A 9,913-nucleotide genomic window follows, 5' to 3' on the forward strand; every position below is an offset into this window, starting at 1 on the left:
AGGTGGTCACAAAGCACTGAGCTGATCTCCCTGTGCTATGCAGCTGCTTCCCACTAGTTATCTATTTTACGTTTGGTAGTGTATATATGTCCATGCCACTCTCTCACTTCGTCCCAGCTTACCCTTCCCAATCCCCGTGCCCTCAAGTCCACTCTTATTAAAGGGGCACACTCAAAAGCTCACACACTCTGAGTTCCAGTGTAGAGGCAGTAGTTTGAAAAGACCCTGAGTCAGACACATTTGCTAATGTTGGAGAGCCTCACAGAGAGTCAGGAGTGAACTGGGACTCTCCTGGGGGAAAGCATTTCTTCTCTGGTAATTCAGAGGAGAAATGATATCTTTTTATTGAAGCATAGTTGATTTACGATGTTGTGTTAGTTTCAAGTGTACAGCATAGTGATTCAGTAGTTTTGCAAATTATATTCCATTATAGGTTATTACAAGATATTGGGTATAGTTCCCCTGTGCTATACAGTAAATCCTTGCTGCTTATCTATTTTATATATAGTAGTTTATATTTAGTTTGTATCTGTTAATCCCATACCCCTAATTTGTCCCTTCCTCTTTCCCTCTCCCCTTTGGTAAACATAAATTTGTCTTCTATGTCTGTGAGTCTCTTTCTGTTTTATATACAGATTCATTTGTATTATTATTTTTTTAATTCATACTAAATTCTTTTTCTTTTGTTTTTCTTTCTATATTTTTTTAACATCCTTATTGGAGTATAATTGCTTAACAGTGCTCTGTTAGTTTCTGCTTTATAACAAAGTGAATCAGCTATACATATACATATATCCCCATATCTCCTCCCTCACACCCTTCCTATCCCACCCCTCTAGGTGGTCACAAAGCACAGAGCTTATCTCCCTGTGCTATGCGGCTGCTTGACACTAGCTATCAATTTTACATTTGGTAGTGTGTATATGTCCAAGCCACTCTCTCACTTCATCCCAGTTTACCCTTCCCCCTCTCCGTGTCCTCAAGTCCATTCTCTACGTCTGCATCTTTATTCCTGTCCTGCGCTTAGGTTCTTCAGAACCACTTTTTTTTTTTTTTTAGATTCCATATATATGAGTTAGCATACAGTATTTGTTTTTCTCTTTCTGACTTACTTCACTCTGTATGACAGACCCTAGGTCCATCCACCTCACTACAAATAACTCAATTTCGTTTCTTTTAATGGCTGAGTAATATTCCATTGTATATATGTGCCACATCTTCTTAATCCATTCATCTGTTGATGGACACTTAGGTTGCTTCCATGTCCTGGCTATTGTAAATAGTGCTGCAGTGAATATTGTGGTATATGACTTTTTGAATTATGGTTTTCTCAGGGTATATATCCAGTAATGAGATTGCTAGGTAGTATGGTAGTTCTATTTTTAGTTTTTGAAGGAACCTCCATACTGTTCTCCACAGTGGCTGTATCAATTTACATTCCCATCAACAGTGCAAGAGGGTTCCCTTTTCTCCACACCCTCTCCAGCATTTATTGTTTTTCTTTTTTTTGTGTGTGGTATGCGGGCCTCTCACTGCTGTGGCCTCTCCCGTTGCGGAGCACAGGCTCCAGATGCGCAGGCTCAGCGGCCATGGCTCACGGGCCCAGCCGCTCCGCGGCATGTGGGATCTTCCCGGACCGGGACACGAACCCGTGTCCCCTGCATCGGCAGGTGGACTCTCAACCACTGCGCCACCAGGGAAGCCCCAGCATTTATTGCTTGTAGATATTTTGATGACAGCCATCTGACCAGTGTGAGGAGATACCTCATTGTAGTTTTCATTTGCATTTCTCTAATGATTAGTGATGTCCAGCATCCTTTCATGTGTTTGTTGGCAATCTGTATATCTTCTTTGGAGAAATGTCTATTTAGGTTTTCTGCCCATTTTTGGATTGGGTTCTTGTTTTTTTAATATTGAGCTGCATGAGCTGCTTGTAAATTTTGGAGATTAATCCTTTGTCAGTTGTGTCATTTGCAAATATTTTCTCCCATTTGGAGGGCTGTTGTTTTGTCTTGTTTATGGTTTCCTTTGCTGTGCAAAAGCTTTTAAGTTTCATTAGGTCCTGTTTGGGTTTTTTTTGTTTGTTTTTATTTCCATTTCTCTAGGAGGTGGGTCAAAAAGGATCTTGCTGTGATTTATGTGATAGAGTGTTTTGCCTGTGTTTTCCTCTAAGAGTTTGATAGTTTCTGGCATTTCATTTAGGTCTTTAATCCATTTTGAGTTTATTTTTGTGTGTGGTGTTAGGGAGTGTTCTAATTACATTCTTTTACATGTAGCTGTCCAGTTTTCCCAGCACCACTTACTGAAGAGGCTGTCTTTTCCCCATTGTATATTCTTTCCCCCTTTATCAAAGATAAGTTCACCACATGTGTGTGGGTTTATCTCTGGGCTCTCTATCCTGTTCCACTGATCTATATTTCTGTGTTTGTGCCAGTACCATACTGTCTTGATTACTGTACCGTTGTAGTATAGTCAGAAGTCCAGGAGCCTGATTCCTCCAGCTCAGTTTTTCTTTCTCAAGATTGCTTTGGCTATTCGGTGTCTTTTGTGTTTCCATACAAATTCTGAAATTTTTTGTTCTAGTTCTGTGAAAAATGCCCTTGGTAGTTTCATAAGGACTGCATTGAATCTGTAGATTGTTTGGGTAGTATAGTCATTTTCACAATGTTGATTCTTCCAATCCAAGAACATGGTATATCTCTCCATCTGTTTGTATCATCTTTCATTTCTTTCAGGTCTTTCTTCTCCTTAGGTAGGTTTATTCCTAGGTATTTTATTCTCTTTGCTGCAATGGTAAATGCATTGCATTGCGGTGCACAGGCTTCTCATTGTGGTGGCTTCTCTTTTTTTCAGAGCACAGGCTCTAGGCACACAGGCTTCAGCAGTTGTGGCTCGTAGGCTCTAGAGTGCAGGCTCAGTATTTGTGGTGCACAGGCTTAATTGCTCCGTGGCATGTGGGATCTTCCTGGACCAGGGCTCGAACCTGTGTCCCCTGCATTGGCAGGCGGATTCTTAACCACTGTGCCACCAGGGAAGCCCTTGTTTGTTTTTTATGTATTATTTGTGTGAAAAGTTACTATAAACCTATTACAGTATAGTGCTATATAGCTGACTGTGTTAGTTGGTTTCCTAGGCTAACTTTGTTGGCCTTATGAACAAATTGGACTTAATGAATGTGCTCTCGGAACAGAACTTGTTCTTATGTAGGGGACTTACTGTACTGGGAAGTGCACTCTGTGGTATCACCTGTCACCCATACACTGTTTTTGGCACTGCCCTCAGCCCGGACTCATCCATGGGAATTCAGGCAATCAGCCCAGGTGTCCCTCAGGCACTGTACTCACAAAACCTCTAGCACAGATCTGTTGGCACAGAACCACTGAAGTCAGGCACCGAGACTGCCACAGTCACTCACCTGGACCCACCATGGGAGCTACTGAGTCAGTCCAAACCTTGGCCCCGCCTCAGTGTGCTTGCGCGGCAAACCCTGCAGCCACTATCGCCGGATCCGCCCCAGCCACAGGAACACCAGTGATCTGCTTGGATATCCCAGACAAACTGAGTTTACATAGCTACGTGTGTCGCATAAGTCCCTGGGTTGCAGAACCACTGCACACTCAGATTTCAGTCCTGCTTCTGAAGTCGCTCAGCCTCTGGGGATCAGCTGGAATTTCAACCCCACCTCCACTTATGGGCAACCTACCAGCGCTTGCGTGCTCCCAGAGCTCATAGAGATGGAGCCACTCCTGCTGTGAGCAAGTTGAGGAAAGCTGCTATGGTGGGGCCCATCCCTCCCTTCGTGCACATTAACCGTGGGGCTTCATTGGCAGAGCCCTGCCAGCTGTGAGCACGCTGAGAATGAGGCTGCTGTGGTGAGCCTCACCCCGCCCTTCGAGCATGCATGTTAACAATGGGGCTTCAATGGTGGACCTGGGCTCCTTCCTGCACACACCCCCAGTCGCAGCTTGGCACACTCCAGGCCCTTCAGGCTGTCTCCATGAAGCCAATCCATCTTCTCTCTGGGTCTGTCCTCCGAATCCCAAGCTTCAGCACCTAGCACCTCACACACACCAGCAGACATGTGTCTCAGGCTAGGGAGTGCAGGGAGGTGGCCAGATCCTCTGTGCTGGTCTTTCTCTGTTCTGCCTGCTGCAAACTGGCTGCTGCACTCTCCTCCAAGCCTCTGGAGCTCTCTTTCTGTTCTACCTGATATCCCCACCAGCGAAAGCGCTTCCCAGTGTGAGGGAACCTTTCCTCCTTCACAGCTCCTGCCCAGGGCACAGGTCCCATCCCAATTCCATTCTTTTTCTTTCCTCCTACCCAGTTATGTGGTGATCTTTTTTGTAATTTTGGTTTTATGAGATCTTCTGCCAGCATTCAGCAAGTATTCTGTGAGAACTGTTCCACATGTAAATGTATTTTTGATGTATTTGTGGGAGGAGCTCCCCATCTTTCTATTCCACCATCTTGATCAGGCTCCCCTTGTTTTATTTCTGATCTTAGAGGGAAAATATTCATTGTTTCACCATTAAAATGATACCGGCTGTAGGTTTTCTGTAAATATTTTCCATCAGATTGAGGAAGTCTCATTCTATTCCTAGTTTGTCCAGAGCTTTGATCATAAATGGGTGTTAATTTTTGTCAAATATGCTTTTTCTACTTTATTTTGTTAATATGGTGGATTATAATGATTAATTTTCAAATGACATATTTATCTGGCACTGTTGGGATAAACCCCACTTACTCATGATGCATTACCCTTTTTATATACTGATAGATTCAATTTGCTAATATTTTGTTCAGGATTTTTGTCTAAGTTCATGAATGATATTGATCTGTATATTTAGTACTTGTAACATCTTTGTCAGGTTTTATATGAGTTTATTGCTGACCTCAAAGAATCAGCTGGGAAGTGTTCCTTCCTTTTCTTTTTTCTGAGTTGGTATGGGATTTCCTTCCTTCCTTCCTTCCTTCCTTTTTATTTCTTAAATATTTGATCAACCAGTGAAACTCTTTGGCCCTGGACTTTTCTTTATGGTGAAGTTTTTGATATACAAATTTGACTCTGACAGATAGTAGGCTATTACAAATTTATGTATCTTTTCTCAATTCTAGTAAGTTTTGTATTTCAAAGAATTTCTCTACTTCAAGTTGTCAAATATAATGGCATAAAAATGTTCATAATATTCCTTTTTATGTCTAGGATCTGGAGTGATATTTCCTCTTTCATTCATCATTTATCATATTGGCAATCAAACTCTCTCTCGCTAAAAGTTTATCAATTTTATTTATCTTTTCAAGAACCAACCTTTCATTTTCTCTCTGTTTGTATCTTTTCTATTTCATTGATTCCTGCTGTCTTTAGTGTTTCCTTCCTTTTACTTAGAGATAAATTTACTTTTCTTTTTCTAGATTCTTAAGGTAGAAAATTAATCAATATTAAACCAATCTTCCCTCTAACATTTAAAGTTAGAAATTTCCCTCTAAGTCCTGCTTTAGCTGTACCCCACAAATTCTGTTGTTGTATATGCATTATCCTTTAGTTTGAAATATTTTCCAACTTCCCTTGTGATTTATTCCTTGATCAATGGGGTGTTAAGAAATACGTTAATTTCCAGCATCTAGAATTCATGTTTGTTTCTAATTTAATTTTGCTGTGGTCACAGAACATACTCTGTAAGATTTCAGTCTTTTGAAATTCATCTATTGATGACACTTTTCACACTTTTTAATTTTATGCATTCCTTAACTAATTATTGCAATTTTAGTTTTTACTTTTGTCTTTTAACCTTCATGCTTGCTTTTAACCTTCATGCTTGCTTTATAAGTGATTGATCCCCTACCTTTATTATATATTTACATTTTCCAGTGAGATTTTAAGTTTTGTATGTTTTCTTATTATCAGTTAGTGCCATTTCTTTTCAGTTTAAAGAAGTCCCTTTAATATATCATGTAGAATCAGTGTAGTGGTGATAAACTCCTTTAGCTTTTGCTTATCTTGGAAACTCTTAATCTCTCCTTCATTTCTGAATGATAAACTTGCTTGGTAGAGAGTTCTTGGTGAGATTTTTTTTTCCTTTCAGCACTTTGAATATGTCCCACCACTCCTTTATTGCCTCAAGTTATTTTTCTCTTGCTGCTTTAAGGATTCCCTCTTTATCCTTAACTTTTACCATTTTAATTGTAATGTGTCTCTTTGGGTTCATCTTATTTGGAGCTCTCTGGGCTTCCTGGACCCAGATATCTGTTTCCTTCCCCAGATTAGGAAATTTTTTAGTCACTATTTCTTCAAATAATTTTTCTGACCCTTTCTCTCTCTCTTCTCCTTCTGAGACCCAAATGTTATTCCACATGACGTGTTCCCAAATCTTCCATATGATATCTTCACTTTTTAAAATTCTTTCTTCATTTTGCTGCTCTGTCTGGGGGAGTTCCACCATTCTTTTAGCTTGCTCATTAGTTTTTCTACCTCATCTACTCTGCTGTTGAAGCTGCTAGTGCATTTTTTCAATTCAGTCATAACTTCTGTTTGGTACTATCTTATATTTTTTATCTCATTGTGAAAGTTCTCACTATGTTCATCCTTTCCTCTCCCGAGTTTGATGAGCATATTTATGAACATTACATTAAAGTCTATCAGGTAGATTGCTTATCTCAGTTTCATTTAGTTGTTTTTCTGAGGTTTTTGTCTTGTTCGTTTGATTAGACCATATTCCTCTCTCTCCTCATTTTGCCTAATTCTCTGTTTCTTTCTATGTATTAGGTATATCAGCTGTCTCTCCCAGGCTGTTGTATAGATTGTCATGTAGTCTATTTGGGGAAATATGCCATGTACACTTGAAAATATTCTGCAGTTGTTGGGTAAGATGTTATATGTCAATTAGGTCAAGGTGGCTGAAAGTGCTGTTCAGACTTCTATATTCTTTTTGGGTTTTTTTTGTGTTTAATTGTTCTTTCAAGTACTGAGTAAAGAATGTTAAAATCTCCAACTATGATCTCTCTTTCAGTTGTTGTCTAACATGTTTTGAAACTCTGTTATTAACTGAAAACAGAGTTATAACTATAATGCCTTCCTGATATACTGACCTTTTCATCATTATGAAATCTATCTCTGTTTCCAGTAATGTTCCATGTTTTGAAGTTTATTCTTTTTCAGAAAATATTTTTATGTTTATTGTTTGCAGGCATATCATTGTCCCATCTTTTCACTTTGTAATCTATTTGTACCTTTGTATTTGAAGTATTTCTTTTGTAGACAGCATATGGTTGGGTCTTGTGTTTTTCTATCTAGTCTGACAATCTCTACTTTTGATTTGAGTATTTGATCCATTTATACTTAATGTAAGTAATTAAATGGTTGAATTAATGATGACCATGTTTCAACTTGTCTTCTATTTGTTTTGTCTGTTATTTTGCCTCCTTTGTCCTTTTCTCTCTGAATCCATCACTATAAAGAGAGATTCTCTTGCTGGCATTGAAGAAAAATCTGCCACATTGTGAGTGGGCCAAATGGCTAGGACTGGGTATGGTCTCTAAACTCAAATCAAAACCCAGTCAACAGTGATCACAAAAAAAGGGACATTTCAGTTCCTATAAGGAACTAAATTCTGCCAACAACCAGTGATCTTGGAGACTCTAAGTCTCAGAAGAGATTGCTGCCCAGGCCAACACCTCAATGTTAGCCTGGAGAGACTCTATGCAGACGACCCAACAAACCCATGCCTCCACCCGTGACCCACACAAACTGTGAGATGATAAATTTGTGTTGTATTGAGCTGCTAAATTTGTGGTAATTTTTTCTATAGCAATAAAAACTAATACATATGGTAATAGAATCTATCCAAAATGAAGCAAAGAAATTAAATAGGCTAAAAATAAACATGAACAGAGTTTCAGTCACTTATAGGATAAAATGAAACTGTCTAACATCTATGTAATTGGAATCCCAGAAATAAGGTAGAGGCAAAAAAATTTTTGAAAAATAAAGACTGAAAATTTATCCAGTTTGATAAAAATTATACCCTGACTGATCTAAGGAGCTCAAAAAACTCCAAGCAGGATGGACACACACACACACAAACACACTCACTCACTCACTCACTCATATACACACTCATATACAACAAGATAAACTATAATCAAATTACTGAAAACCAGTAATAAGAGAAACAATCTTTAAAAGCAGCCAGAGAAAAAGGACATATACAAGTAAAGAAACAATGATTTTTTTTAAAAAATGGAAGATCTTTTTGGAAGACTTTTCATAAGAAACTATATGAGACAGAAGACAAAGGATCAACTTCTTTAAAGGTCTGAAAAATATATCCTAAAGCTAGAGAGGTGATAAAGCATTCCAGTGGCAGCAGTAGGTGCAGCAGTACATGCCCATCTTGGAGATGGTCATGGTGCAAGATGTGACACTATGCTTAGTGTTCAAGGCTCTATTCTCCCCAAACTGAATTGGTCTGGACTGTGTTTTCGGCTTCTTTCCAGTCTTCCTTGTTCCTTGCCTGAGTCCAAACTTGGTCCACCCCTTCTAGGTATCTCTTGGAGGTACTCAAACAGCCTTCTCATGCATTTACTTAGTTCAGGCAAAATTGGTTTCCCTAATTGGGCAACTAAAAAATCTTAAAAACAGGAAAAATTCTTAATTTATTTCCTACTTACCTTACTTTCTTATCATCATTCAACACAGTTGGAAGTTGGGGTCAAGTTAACTGAGTACTTTTCTAAGGCATTATAGCCATGTCTTTTATCCCAATTTAAATAGTTCTTTGAGCTTTCCTTTAAAAGTTCTCTCCGTTCATGCTTTCCTCAACATTCCCATATTCTTTTCATTTCTTCACTGGATTACTGTTATGGGCTAAATTGTGTCCCACATTCATGTATTGAACCTCAAAATCTGACTATATGGAAACTAGATTAAAACGAGGCCATTGGTGTTGGCCCTGATCCAGTCTGACTAGAGTAGAGAAAATTTGGACCCACAGAGAGACATGAGGCAGGGGTGGGTAGAGGTGTGTGCACAGAAGAAAGGCTGTGTCAGGACACAGAAGAAAGTGGCTATCTGAAAGCCAAGGAGAGAGGCCTCAGTAGAAACCAAACCTGCTGACACAGTGATCTTGCACCTCTAGCCTCCAGAACTGTGTGAAAATCAATTTCTGTGTTTTAGCCACCCAGTCCATGGTATTTTGTTATGGCAGTCCTAGTGTACTAATAAAACTACTAGAAGTCATAAGGGAGCTGGAACATAGCCTTCAGACTTCTTAACAGCCAGCAGGGTGATCTAAAAATCCATGTAACTCAGTGTTATTTGAGATCTCTCTGTCCCTTAAGAGATTTGAGTGAGCTTGGGTTAAACCTTCAGTTTCACAGAATGAAAGTCCATTTCCTTTCATTTAATTTATTCAAATTTCTGAACTTATTTTTTCATGGTCCCTTTGGATCCATTGCTGCAACTCTAAGTAATGTATGAGTTTGACCCTCTGCCAGCTGGTACATGGCATCTCATGATCTTTACCATTGTCCACAATAAATTAAATTAATTCATGATTTTGTGACTGTATCAACTTTACTTAAGGCTCCAAGAGCTATGGGAAGAAACTGTATCTGGTACTGCACAGTCCTCTGCTTCCTAACTGGTTTTCCCTTTGACACTGCACTGCCTTCCCAAACCTGTAACTCACTGTGTGATTATACCCACAACTACCTGAATAATAAACTCTAGCTTCCATTCCCTTACTGGACCTATCTCACTTAGCCTCTGAGTTATTCTGCTGAATAATAAGTTATTCTGCTATTCCATCCCTTTACTCAGAAGTCTGCACAAGCGCCCTTGTTTGAAATTCACTTGCCATCTCCTGATTGCTTATATGCAGAGCCTAGACTCGATTCCAGCATCCCCCCTCCACAG

Source organism: Aethalodelphis obliquidens, unplaced genomic scaffold (assembly GCF_003676395.1).
Source record: "Aethalodelphis obliquidens isolate GAN/ISIS:26980383/991018 unplaced genomic scaffold, ASM367639v1 scaffold50, whole genome shotgun sequence".
Lineage (NCBI taxonomy): Eukaryota > Metazoa > Chordata > Mammalia > Artiodactyla > Delphinidae > Aethalodelphis > Aethalodelphis obliquidens.